The sequence below is a fragment of the Cupressus sempervirens genome, chromosome 7 (genome assembly GCF_028749045.1).
Source record: "Cupressus sempervirens isolate cs-2001-9-10 chromosome 7, ASM2874904v1, whole genome shotgun sequence".
Classification (NCBI taxonomy): Eukaryota; Viridiplantae; Streptophyta; class Pinopsida; order Cupressales; family Cupressaceae; genus Cupressus; species Cupressus sempervirens.
In genome coordinates, this window is record NC_143124.1 from 497805328 (window position 1) to 497820226 (window position 14899).

The 14899-nt window shown below is 37.0% G+C and overlaps 1 protein-coding gene across 1 annotated transcript in view; it reads left to right on the forward strand.

Moving 5' to 3' along the window:
* The window catches only part of LOC149547719 (COP1-interacting protein 7-like), a 30976-nt gene extending 16545 nt beyond the window's left edge, over nucleotides 1–14431 (forward strand). The window contains exon 11 of the mRNA XM_089791790.1: nucleotides 13907–14431. The gene's annotated coding sequence lies outside the window, so the exon portion shown is untranslated. The remainder of the gene's footprint in view (nucleotides 1–13906) is intronic.
* The last annotated feature ends 468 nt before the right edge of the window (nucleotides 14432–14899 follow it).

Below are 14899 nucleotides of genomic sequence, written 5' to 3' on the forward strand. Positions count from 1 at the left end.
TATAAAGTTATCTTTTAATATTTATTTATTTGATAACTTTATAAGTAATTAACTTAATATCATTTATTTATTTAATTAAAATGATTAATTAGTCGTCCTCATAAAATATTCATTATTTTGGACAACCAAGTTAATCAAATTAATTAATCAGACTGCCACCAAAAATTGGGGACATGACAGTCCGCCCTTCCTGAAATTGCTTGTCCCCAAGCAATGGCTGAACCATGAACCAATCAGTCTGCCTGGATCCCAAATGTAAATCTGAGTATCATCCCAATCCTCACCATACTCCCGTGGAGAAATCATCAATATCAACAACTGAGAAACTGTACTCAATACCAAACGACTTGACAACTCTGATGAAATCATCTGAAAACCAACTGTAGATGTTGGTAGAAGAAAACATTCTGCGGAACTCAAGCCAACTGAAACATCAACTTTATCAAAACTCAAGCCCCTGTCAAAATGACACCTGCACCCAACTGCTCTGTAGATATGGCAACAGCCATAGGTACCTGAATCATTGCTAGCAAATCCAATCTCTGAAAAACTGCTCCGGGTGTGTCGATGCTGCAGGCTGAGTAACTTGCTACTACCAATTTTATTTTCAAAAGATGGTGCCAATCTATCCCCTAATGGATGGTAAGAAACTGGAGCCAATCTACATCTGCGTGAAATAAAATCTTCTATCTCTGTGTCAAAAGAAAAATGATGAGCATACCCTACCGCATAATGCCGATAAGAACCTCCAAACTCTGCTGCTGGCTCATCATCACTGAACTGGGAATCAACAGATGGCTCCAATTTCTGACTCCGAGTGACTGTAGGTTGGATAGGATCCTTGTGAGGTAGCATAGTAGCAAGGACCTCTATAATCTTCTCAACCATTCTGCAAATAACACTAGTATCTTGGATGAGAACACCTTCTGTCACTTTATGCGAGTCCAAATGAACACATGCACTATCCAGCAAATACTTCATGAACGGTTCAGTGCAGTAAAACTTATATGAGGAATCATTAACATACTCCCCTTTACACCACAACTGGTCCTCCTGTAAGGGTGGCATACTCAACTGTACCACACTATCAACTATCTGAGAAGAATCAATTGGGAAACTTGACTCTACCAGTATCCCGAGCTCATTAGAACCAGCTACTACCAAATCCTGAATATGTGTGTCAGCCTCAACAATATGCCCCTTAGTAGCAACTGGGGAAGTGTACTCACCATCATCCACCTCAATAGTCAAATGAACTGGGTCTGGGGCTGGTTTTGACCGCAAATGCTCCAACTCCACGGTCACCTCTTTTAACTGAAGTTGCGACTTTTGTAGATCTCGCTGTGTGTCCTCTAACGCCTCAGTAGTCGCTATGAGCTCCTGGGAAAGCTCACTCACCTCCTCTTCACGATCCAAGAGTGCCTCATATGCTGTACTCCCCCACTCAACCAAGTGATCACGGTCGGCTACCAATCGTAAATAATCTTGCTTCAAAATTCATATAGCTTTACGCAAGGCATGAATCTCTACCAAAGAAAGGTAACCACCACTGGTCTCATCTACCATAGAAGTACCCCAACCAGTAACAACCAACAATTGTCGAGCAGTATCAAAATGCTCACAAGCGATAGCAATGTCTTGCTCACTAACTTTCAACTGGCTAGTCACATGATGGCTCTGGCTAAATTGTCTCCTACAAGCTTCTTCTGGAGCTCTGTCTAAGGGAGTATCCTCAATATTAACATCCATTTCTCGCGAATCATCTCCAAGGTCCATATCAATATCCAAATTGTCAAAAGCTGTATTACTGCTGCCAAGCTCTTCTGTACCCAAAGAAACTGTCAAAGAAGCTGTGTCTTCAAAACTGTTCACTTCATTCTCCCGGATGTCATCAAGGCCAAAATGATCCTGGGACTCATCTGTACATGCTTCCAAATATGAAAAATCTTCAACACCTTCTAGCAAGAACGGTCATCTGCATATATAAACCAAACCCAATACCGGTGTATAAAAACCAATACCAACATCGGACAAGCTACTGGCACCAGGAAAGACAACACCGTGTATTCTGCCAATCAAATCCATGATAACACTCAAACAATCATTGCTACCATTAAGTGTTAAAGACCTCCAGTTAACTGAATCCCAAATGCTGCTGGAACGTTCTCGAGTCCATATCCGTAAACAAGAAACAGCTGGTAACTCAAGCAAACTCCTTACCTGAGTAATGTGACCAATACCAACTAACTTCACATACCTGTCTGCCATTGTCCTTGTATCCTGAATGTGAATGCAAGATGATCTCGTAACATTATCAGCTACCATATATGATCCGTCTGCTGCAGGGAGCTGAATGTCAGGCATGTAAGATGAAACTAAGCCCAACTCCATGCCATGCTCATTTCCATGTCTCTCCCAGTCCGGTAATGCCAATGGAGTATTTACCCGAGAAACTTGAGTGTCTTCAGGCTTGCAAGAAACCTTGTCAATTTCCTCCTTCCTTCTCAAGGCATCTGAGTAATTTCTAACAAGTCTAAGAAGATGGTCCCGATCTGATAGAAGATGTAGATAACTCAACTTCATTGTTCCCATTCCCTCACTAATTGACTGTAAATCAAAGCAAGAAGATGTTGCCTGAACTCCCTTATGTCTTCCTTGTAACTGAATCATTCGGATGTGATCTTCTATCATCTCCCGCATCCTGTCATGATGAGATAAAGAAGTCACAACACTATCTTCGCTCACCTTCAGCTGGCTGGACCAATCATGTGAAGTACTACCTGTTTCATCCTTATGTGACGAAGCATCTAACTGAGTCTGGTACTCTCTCTCATCAAAATCATGAATACGTAGTGTTTGCTCATCTCTACCTGGTATCTCACCATCAACATCCTTATCATCATCTGAACTCACTTCACTGTAATCATTGACTGTCGGAACCAAACCACCTTTAGTATCTGAGACATCACCCTTGGGAAACCTGTATACAACTGTCTCAATTGAAGTATCAAGTTGACATTTACTATCCATCAGCGTAATATCCTTCACCACTTCTTCCTGTGACCGAACTGAAGCCTCTGACCGGTTGCACACTTGTTTCTCGAATTCCTCATTAAGGTTCCTAGTAACATCTCTCATTGTATCAGTCAACGCTTTGTGAGAAGATTTGACAAAACGAAATCCAGTTGATTTATTCACCTTAGCTGGGTCGGACAACCTGTCAATCATACGGTGGTGCTTAACCAACAGTTCAGACATGTTATGTCTGATTTTTCTGAGCTCATCCTGAATGCCTGAATAGTCCTCCTTTCCACAATTCCGACTCTGAATACTATATCTATTACTTGTCCAAGATTGTGTCCTCGGAGACTTTGTGCTGTACCTGTCCATCTTGGTTGAAGTAGAGTGCTGATCACTCATGTAATTCGGTTCTCCCCCCACAGGATGGCAAGAAAACCGCTCTGATACCACTGAAATAACCCCGACAGGATTATTGCTTCTTAGACACCAAAATACTAAAACTTCAAACACTTGGCTTGCAGTAGAAACTTTGGGTAGTGTCTCCAAGTTATAACAACAGTTCCAGTATGTAGAGAGATATATTTAACAACAGCAATGTTCAGTAAATCTGATTACAATCTGCTACTTATGACTTCGACTGTTTCATTCATGCTAATTGCAGATTACAATACAAGGCTGAACTGTAACTGTATCGATCCGTAGACTCTTCTTTGCACTAAGGGTTTTAGCAAAACTGAGCATGCAGCTGGTAATTGCTATTACTGTTGCATGAAATGATCATTGATACAATCCCTTCCCTTAATCAGCCCGCTTCATTATATAATCGATGCCATGTACCCTTTTTAATCTGCCGAATGGTGCAAATAAGAGTTGGTAACCTTCCCTGTTCACAAAGTGAGTATAAATAATGATGTCCAAACTGCTGCGCGGATCCGTGCAGTCGACTATCACCACGACTCTGCTGTTGAATCCCAACTTTTCGGGCCCGTCCTCCTCCTGGCCTCAGTGGAAGTAATTGTTGATCAATCTTGATTAAACTTGACCCGAAATAAATGTCCGATCTAAGCTCGTTGCTGGTCGGATGGTCTGGAGGAGCAAGAGCAGAATGAAAGTTGGTATGATGACTCTGTCCAGAATGAACACAGACTTCTCCACAAGCAAAACCCACCTTGAAAATGTTCAAACGCTACCATAGAATGAATCGGCAGACTCTTAAATGCATACAAATTCAGATATATTTAGTGCAATGAGATTGGACCCTTGGCAACAGCTAATAAATTCTTCAATCAACTCCGAATTTCCCACAATTCACATTAACTTTAGAGTTACCACCCATTTCATTCGTTCTGCCGATAACAAATCCAGACTGCGTCCTTTTGCTGTCGCCGTAGATGCAGGATTATACACTGGAAAAAGTCCGTTGATATTCCAGGGCCGTTGGGAGAAACCCGAATCAAAAGCGTGGGACTCGACCTCCGTTTTTCGGTTGAGGGTGTGCGGATAGGAGGACGGGTTTTCTTAAAAAGTTTCGCTGATTGTCTCCGATCTGTGCCTACACTTCTCTCGGCTCGTACTGCGTTTTTTAATTCCTTAATATCCGCTCACTAATGCTATTCTGGCCCGAGTGCAATCACCAGTTCTGCAGGTGTCTTAGGTGCCCTTGATGATAGTAATCTCCATAAACAGGGAACCCGTAATGCTAGGTTGCAAAGGAGTTTTCAAGATAGCCGTCGGGCCATTCAATGCCGCATTCAGCCTTGTGTAGCAAACTCTCCTCTTGGAGCGGAAAATACCAAGCTGGGAGAAAGATCTTCAATAATCTTCAAGACTCTTTGTACGAATTGAAATTGATATCAGTCTCTAGAAGCATTAAATCTGAACCACAGAAATTGGCCTTAAGCCACATATAATCGCTCTGAGGAAATGACTGAATGTCACCTCCAATCTGTAATAATTCGGATGATATTTCACACCCTCAAAATTGTGTACCAATTGAGAGTTATCGTTCTCAATGGCCAGTTGTGACAATTGTAGAAACCCTAGGTTCCACAATGCACCCGTGATTGAATCACAATCTGAAATCGAAAGAGAGATAAACAGCTGCATGATTCGAATGGAGCCCCGGGGTGCCTATTTATTCTTTTCTCTCCACCTTCTCCAGAGACTTCTAGAACAATTTTGATCTTATCTCTTAAGTGACTTTATTAAATATTTTATAATCCAAGTCACTTTATTAAATTAATTAAATATAAAGTTATCTTTTAATATTTATTTATTTGATAACTTTATAAGTAATTAACTTAATATCATTTATTTATTTAATTAAAATGATTAATTAGTCATCCTCATAAAATATTCATTATTTTGGACAACCAAGTTAATCAAATTAATTAATCAGACTGCCACCGAAAATTGGGGACATGACAGTTTTCATTGGCTCCTAACAGAGCCCATCCTCTTACAAGGAACTATTTATATTAGTACATCATTTTGTGGATACCATCCCCATTAAGTTTTTCCCTCTGATCAAGGGTTTCCCTAGTTAACATATCTAGTGTTATTGAATATGATTATCTTCTTATGGTTTCTGTTTATGTTGATCACATGTTCAAGAACTAATAAGGTTAATAAAAGTTGTATTACTTAGATAACCGGTCTCCCCTTTCCCCCTAGTTATCTTGGTTGACTTTACTTTCTAACAATTGGTATTAGAGCATTAGGTCCTTGAAGGAAAAGCTTAACAACTTAAGGAGATCAATGGTGGGTCATTTCAAAAAAGAATGTCCTAAGCTTGATATAGTTAACTATGACAATTGGAAAGAGAAGATAAAGACACATCTGCTATGCCTGGGCCCAAGATATTAATTGATGACTAAGAATGGGAAGACCGTAGTTGAAGAAAGCAAACTTGAAGAATGTACTGAAGCTGAAAGAGATTTGTTCATGTGTAATATGCTTTCTAGAGAAGCACTTTTGTTAGCTCTTCTTGAAAATGAGTATGGTCAGAATATCAGAAATTGTTGCAGGAATCAAGGTGTGTGAAGGAACTAAAGAAGAAGATGAGATCATATGGAAATTCTTGAAAACTTTGACACCATTATTTAGTAGGATGCATATTCTGGATTCGATTGTGTGCCATGTTTTTCCATCAACGTTTCGAATCACACTCAGTGATCCATGTTTTTGCTCTAACTCTTCTCATCCTGATGATGGATCATTGAGTGTGATCCGAAACGTTGATGCAAAAACATGGCACACAATCGAATCCAGAATATGCATCCTACTATGAATGATTGTGGAAATTTGTTCAAGATAACCACTATTTAAGCAGACATCACAGATGATTGAGCAAGTGATACCTTGTACTGAGAAGTTCTCTAGAGAGACTCTTTTTGGAAGATTGGAAGCAACAGAAATAAGTTTGAAACAATCTGGAGATTTGCTTAGAGTGGAGACATTCTTTAGCACACTAAGTGTTTGACCTACCCTATCTAAGAGTACAAGCACTAGTGGAGATTATGCTCATACTAGTAGATCAAGATCCGAGGAAGACAGAAAGATTGAAGGAATTACCCTACTTGTGAGAAGAGAACCAGATGGTAAGAAAATATTTAAATGTTGGATTTGTGATGAATTTGGTTATTATGCTTCTGAATGTCCTAAAAGAGTAAAGAAGTACAAAAAGAATTTCAAGTTTAGAAAGCCTGGAGAATGTTTGTATGTAACTGATGATGATGAACTAGATGAAAGAGTTTTGAGCGGAAGTGATGACGAGTTAGGATTTGTTGCTATAAAAGAAGAAAGTCTTGAAAAAGAAGTTAGAGGAGAAAGAGCCCTAGTGTCACAAGTTGAGAAGAAAGCTGATTCGATCATAGATAATGGTTTTTCACATCATATGACTAGTGATATGAATAAATTTGTTGAGTTCAACAGTTGTAATGGAGGAATTGTTAGAGTTGGTAACAATGCGGCTTGTCATTTTAAAGGAATAGGATCTATTACTCTTGATGGTAAATCTAACACAGATGATGTTTATTTTGTTGATGAACTGAAACATAATCTTCTAAGTGTTCGATAGTTGGTTGGCAAGGGATATCAATTATAGTTCACAAAGAAGACATGTATCATCAAGGATAAGAATGGTAAGATGATTGGTATTGGCACAAGATCAAGAGGTAATGTTTTTTAGCTGATTCCTACAGAGATGACATGCTTGGTTGCTGAAGTTAACAACCCCTGGTTGTGGCATAAAAGGTTTTCTCATATAAATTTTGATAATATTGTAAAAGTGAGTAGTACACTTTCTGTTAGGGATTTGCTTAGAATTGTGAAGCCTACTAATGTTGTATGCAAGAAATGTGTTATGGCTAAATAGAAGAAAAGATATTTTCCTAGCAAGTTCACTACAACATCAAAGTTGGAGATTGTTCACATAGATTTGAGTGGTTCTACAAAGACATGAGGATTCTATGGTGAAAGGTATTTTATAATTCTTGATGATTTTACTAGGATGATGTGGATAATGAAGCATTTAAGAAGTTTAAGGTGTTCAAGAACAGAGTTGAAAATGAGCTTGGATTAAAGATTAAGTGTTTAAGATTAACAGATGTGGAGAGTTTACATTGAATGAGTTTGTGAAGTGAATGATATGAAGAGACAACTTTCAGCTCCTAAAATGCCAGAGCAAAATGATAGAGCTGAGAGAAGAAACAAGTCCATAACAGAAGCAACAAGAACTATGATGTTTGAAAATGATGTATCAAAGACATTTTGGAGAGAATTAGTTTATAATACAACAGTGTATACAATGAGTAGGGCACATATTAGAAAAGGTACAAACAAGACTCATTAATTATGGTTTGGACATGCACATCAATGAAGTTTTTTAGAATTTTGGGAAGCGAATGTTACATCAAGAGAGATGATGATATTGGTAAGTTGATTCAATAAGTGATGAAGGTATGCTCCTTGGTTATTCATTGAGAAACAAAGCTTATAGATGTTTTAATCAAAGGACTAAGACTATTGTTGAAAGCGCAAATGTGAAAGTGGATGAGAAGTTTGGATTTTATGAAAGGATACTCAATTATGCTTCTAATGATGAAGCTAATCTGAAGGCTAACCAAGAAAATATTGAATTGTTTTATGAAACAGACAATGATTTGCGGAATGAGATCCAAATTGCGGAAAAAAGAGAGGAACCAAGATTTGAGCCTAGAGCAGAAGTAAGAGTTGAGACAGTGACACCAAATAAGAACTTGACAAAGAATCACCCTACTGATTAGATTATTGGAAGCAAAAATAGAAGAGTTATGACATGAAACAGTGTACATGAAGAGTTATTTTTGATTTCTCAAGTAGAGCCTAACAGTACAGATGAAGCTAGCAAAGATGACTTCTAGATTCAAGCTATGAGAGAGGAGTTAGATCATACTGAGAAGAATGATACATGGAAATTAGTTCCTAGACCTAAGGACAAGAACATTATAGGAACTAAATGGGTTTTCATAAATAAAATGAATGAACAAGGTGAGGTTGTGAGAAACAAAGCAAGACTGGTATGTAAAAGATATTCACAACAAGAAGGTATAAATTACGTCGTATGAGGAGACATTTGTGCCTGTTGCCAGAATTGAATCAATAAGAATGTTTTTGGCTTATGCGGCTAACAAGAAATTCAAAGTATATTAGATGGATGTGAGATCAACATTTCTGAATGGAGAACTTGAAGAAGAAGTTTATATTGAGCAAGCTGAAGGATTTCCTTTGACAAAATGAGATATGGTTTGCAAGTTGATAAATACACTGTATGGCTTAAAGAAAGCACCTAGAGCTTGGTGTACAAGGTTGGATAAATATTTGGAAAAATTGAGATTTCCTAAAGCTACTGCAAATAGTAACTTGTATTTGAAAGTAATTGAGAATAGTTTTTTGATTATTGAAGTATTTGTGGATGATATAGTCTTTGGAAGAAATGATGAAGCAAGTGAAGCATTTGCTAATGAGATGAAGAATGAATTTGAAATGAGCATGATTGGTAAGATGAAGTATTTCTTAGGTTTGCAGATTGTGCAAAATAGTGAAGGTATTTTTATTTCTCAAACTAAGTATTTGAAAGACTTATTGAAGAGATTTGGTTTAGAGAGTTGTAAGCCTGTTGGTACACTTATGGTAATTGGTTATAAGTTATCTTGCAAAGATGAGACACCTACTGTTGAGCAGAAGAAGTACAGATCCATGATTGGAGGTTTGCAATATTTGACTCATGCAAGACTAGATATAGCTAATGCAGTTAGCATTGTTGTAAGATTTCAAGCTGATCCTAAGGAAGCACATTATGCGGCAGTAAAGAGGATTTTCAGATATTTGAAGGGTACACTTGATTTGAGTTGTGGTATGACAAATCAAATGACTTAACTCTATGTGCATATACTGATGCGGATTGGGTAGGTAGTATGGATGACAGAAAGAGTAAAAGTGGTGGAGCATTTTTCTTAGAAGGAAGATTAGTTTCTTGACTAAGTAAGAAACAAGATTGTATCTCATAGAGCACAACAGAAGCATAATATGTAGTAACAAAAAACAATTGCAAATCAAATCATGTGGATGAAACAAATGTTGAAGGATATTGGAGTTGAGTTTATTGAACTTGTTGTCATACATTGTGATAACACAAGTACAATATGTCCAAGAGTCCTATATTACATTCTAAGACAAAGCACATATCTATTAAGTATCATGTGTTGATAGAGAAGGTTGCAGAGAAAGAGATCAGAGTGGAATATGTTAGTACAAAGGGAGCTGATTGCAGATATATTTACAAAGCTTTTACATAAGGATACATTTGAGTATTTGCGAGGTATGTTTGGGGTTATGCCCCTACCTACTTCAGTGCAGATGATGTAGAGATTGCATCAATCCAGTGGTACATAGCACTATTGTTTATTTGGACTGAATGTTGATGCTTCCTCTGTGGGGGAGTATATGTGATTGAGTTGAGTCATGAAGGACTCTAGCTATTTGGTATTTCAACAGTGTCTTTGGACACTTGAGTTGGTTGAAGATATTGAACATCAGATTGACATAATGATGCCTTTGTCATTGATGTCAATGGGGAAGAGAATACATGGAAAACATCTCCCAAGAATGGGGAGAGAAGTATCTCCTGAGAATGGGGGAGAGTTGTACATGAAAAACATTCAATGAAGAAGAGTTTTGATGTTAATGAGGGAAGTAAATCAATGGGGACTAGCAACACTAATGAAGAGCTCTTGAGAGATTCAGATTTGATTGATGAAGAGGATTTGAAAAGATGAGAGCAATTGCAACATAGTTGTATTTGGTATTCATGGAACTTAGAGCATTTTCATCTATGTTGCCATCAATGCCAAAGGAGGAGATTGTTAGCATGAATGCTGATGATATTCCTATGGGGAGTATCTTAGCATTGTTGGAGCATTGGGGAGATTGTTAGCATGTTTGAGTGTTGTATTCATGACTGTTTGTCATCGATGTCAATATACTAGTGATTCTGTGAAGACTGACAGAGATAGAGACCATAGGATTTGAGTATTGAAGATGAGAACAAGCGGAGTTGACAACATGTTCAACAGAGTGTCTTTGGTTAACGTGGCTAAGAGCGCATGTAGCAAGTCGAAGACTGGTAGCAGTTATTCGAGATTTCAGAATACAATTTACAAAGTTCTTGAGAAGTGGTTTCTGGTAATTGGATTATATCTCCTAACATGGATAGGATCTAGTTGACCGCTGTTAGACATAAGTAGAAGACATCTTGATGATAATGTCACCGAGTGCACAAAGTCCGAGGTTGCATGTGTGAAAGATTTGTAAAGATTGTGAGCCGACAATGTTATGTAATTATGAAAAGATGTATTGTAGTGTGTATTGTTTTATCTTAATGAGGTCCTATTGTAATTGTAATTGGGAAGGCCTCAAGGCTGACTCAATCAATTATTTTGAGGACTTGGTATAAATGAAAGTTATTTTCCTTGTGATGAAGTGTGAATTGAAGTATGAGATGGGTTTGACATAGAAAACGAACTATAAATGCGAGTTACATGCAAGTAAGTGATCGAAGGGATTATTTTGATACGAGTTTGCGGATCTGGTATTGAGATCTGAGAAGTATTTGGTGCAGCAGAGACACAATGAATGAGTGCAGTGACTATATTTGGCAAAGAATGCTAGTGGACAGTTGATCGAATGCTGTTGTTCTGAAAGGAATAATACAGAGGCCAGTTAGACAATGAGTTCGGTGGTCTTGCCCCTGAAGCTGTTTGGATAGTGGGTCCTTCTTGCTTTCCACAACTCCTAACAAGGATTTAAAGTCTTCTAACATGGATGGATATATACTGAATGTATTTTCATTAGCTCCTAATAGAGTCCATCCTCTTACATGGAATTTATATATTAGTACATCATTTTGTGGGTACCATCCCCACCGAGACTCTCCCTCTGATCAAGGGTTTGCCTAGTTAACATATTTGGTGTTATTGTGTATGATTATCACTTAGGATTGCTGTTTATGTTGATCACATGTTTGAGAACTTATAAGGTTAATAAAAGTCGTATTAGTTAGATAACTGATAACCCCCTGCCAGCTTCCCCCCCTCCGCCCCCACCACCTTTCACCATCTTGGTGGACTTTACTAACAGTTTCTAGATCATCCCTCACCAAAGAAAAAAAGTCACACCAATCCTCTATGTTATCCTATAAGTAAAAGATTTCGGTTTGGGTGATATCTACTGCACTGTTGACCTTTACTTCAACAGCCTTTCTTACCTCATGGTGATACTGTGTGAAACCTATCCATTTGAAAAGAAGGGTCCCTTTTGGAGACTTCTCTTCTCAACACCAACTTGCACATCAGAGTTATTTGATCTTGTAAACCTTATAATGTTCTATGGATTGCTTTCTACTTTGGCAATGGTGCAGTTCTTCTTTAATGCAAATCTGAGAGCTTCCACCAAGGTGATACATTCTGGCATGATGTCTCTAGTGGGCAAAGTGGACAGATGAGGAGTTTCCCATTATATCTCGAGTCTCATATCCCTGTCATGAAGCCTTTCTGTAATTTGAAGGAATTGCAGTGTTGAATGTTTACGCAAAAACTATCTTGAAACAAGAATTATACTGCTCCTACAATTTATGTTTTTCTCAAAAGGTCCTTTTGCATTCCTGAACATCTTTCAGAATACCTTTGCTACAACTGACCTATATTGAGCTTTTCAATTATCTAAATATGTCCTTACTGATTTATTTTATGGAAATGTATTGAAAAGTTAAATGGGAAAAAAAATTAATTAGTCACATTCAATTGATGCTTTATAGTCGGGGTGTATCGTGTCAAATTGGCACACCTTTGATCAAGTCAAACCGGGTATATTTGTTTTTGGGAAAAACGTAAAATTCAGGGTTTATTGATATTCAATAAAACCCGTTATTTAAAATACGGTTTATAGAATAGCTTACGCTTTCTTCAGAAAAGTTCTGTTGCAGTTTAGGGGCTACCATTTAGGAATCAATTTGCCAGGTTCTTCCTTATTTTAAACATGTGTAATTGGAATCCATTTGCATTTATAGTTTTCCGTGTCAATATCATTTAAATGTAAAGCTACTAAGGGGAAAACCAAACTCAGTTCTTCCAAGCAAAGGGGCAATGAAGGAGAATATGTCCAGGGCTTTCCTCGGTGCACATGCAATAAATCATTTAGAGGGTTTGAAGAATTCGATAATCAATAGCGTATATTGACTCTAGAGGCATCTTTCAAAGTCCCGTAATGTCCTATTCTAGAACTTTTCCTACTTTTGCGATAGAATACTATTTTGAATTTTAAAATGATAATTGCATATATATTTATAAATATTACTTAAACTAAAACCATAAATTTTATTATAATATTCAAATAATTCTGAAAACAATCTCATTTTGTTTTCTGCTATGTTTCTTCTTCCAATTTGGAGCTGTTTTCTTAAATAATGTCTCTTTTATGACTAGACAAGTAATATGTCTACTTTTCATCCGTTAATTATGGATAGGGGGCAACTTTTCTTTGAGATGGTGCAAGAATTTGATGAGCTTGTTGCTCAGGATTGAGCTCATTGTTGAGCTCTCCTTGTTGTATTTCTTTCTGTCTTAATAAAATTTTACCTCTTTTTTCAAAAATACTTGATGGGAGAAATTAAGGTTTTGTCTCCCAAAATCTTTCGATTTTGCCTTAAAAGGTTTTTGTCCTTAAATCTCACAATTTTGACTTGAGGGTTTTCATCCCCTTTGGCTGTAATGATTTACTTGCAAAGTCACTTCATTTTTTCTTCCGGTTGATTGATTGATCTCTTGTTCTCATGGAATGATCCCCAATATATATGTCAGTGTTTACCATTAAGAAAACAGAATTGATAAGATAAACAATCATTAGAGTTTCCTATTTAGAACCCCAGAGCCTGTATTCTTGGTCAAGTCTGGTTCAAAGAAAGATGCCTTTGTTAGTGAATTAGCTCCATGTACACCTATAACGATAACTATATCTTTGCACACCGTAATGCCTACAACTTGATCAACCTAGAATATGTGAGAAAAAAAATGGAAATTCCAATTTAAACTTATACATTTTGTGGAACATAACTTGGACACTTAACTAATTGAATGATCTTGCAAACTTAGGTTGAATGCTGAAAAATAAGCCATAAACTCTTCTCTTCAGTCAATTATGATCCTAATGGGCAAGAAAAAATGATAATAGATACTCTAGAACCAAGATCCAGTATCCTAAAGCATTACTGTTTCAGTACAGATTTTTTGCTGCAATCTTTTGAAAGCTTAAAATCCATGATTATTGTATTAATTGATAATTTTGTCAACAGATATTGAGCTTTTGGGATGAACTCGCCTACATAGCAAAGAGTGGTGATCTGGATTACTTGCGATGACTTTGTACCATTTAGTTTATTGCTTTCTCTTTCAGCTGAGCTCTATAGTCCTGATGATACATGATGACTAGACTGGTGATTCTTTTGATCAAATGGGAAGCTGCCAAGGCCTTCAAGAATATATTTATTTTATTGTAAAATAAGCACATTATGCAGAAAGGAATTGTTGTATGCATCATTGCTACTGTGTGTGTAAGTACTGTAGTCTATAGACATTTTTTTATATTGTTATTAATGGTGGTTGCCACTGTGATGTTTCATGGTCCTTTCCTGTCACGGAGAAGATCATTGAAACATACAAGGGCCTTTTGTCACAGTATTCCATTCAGCAATATCTTATTTCTTCTCAATTTGGAGGTTAAATCCTTTCTGTGAAATGAATTTTGTTGCACTTGTTTTCCCCATTGGATATGTACATACAAATATATTCTTATAATAACAAGCTCCCGGTTGAGACTACTTTGGGGTTTGCATTTTGAAGTATAGGATTCAAAGCTTTCTGTGGGCTATTTAATGAAAAATAAGTTGTCAATAGATTATAACAAAGGTTTTTAAACTTATGGGTTTTAAAGTTTTAAATCAAACACATAAAGTTCCGAAATTCCTCATTAAAGTGATCATCTATAAATCTTGTTTCACATATGCACATGCTATTAAACAAGTAAAGTGCTATTGTGGTCAACATTTATTTGCACTGATTGAGAGTCAAAATTCTTACTATTACTTTGTTAAGCACTCACTCTCACCAACTTCATTATGAAAATGGCTGTTCAAAAAAATAAAAAAGAGTTTGGGAAGAAAGTATTTTTTGCATTTCAAGAGGAAAGTTATGTTAATAATTTGAGAGGTAATTCTTGGGTAGATTTTGTCAATGAAGGAATAGTCAAGCTCTTGGGTATAGTGATCAAGTTTTATAAGAAAAGGGCT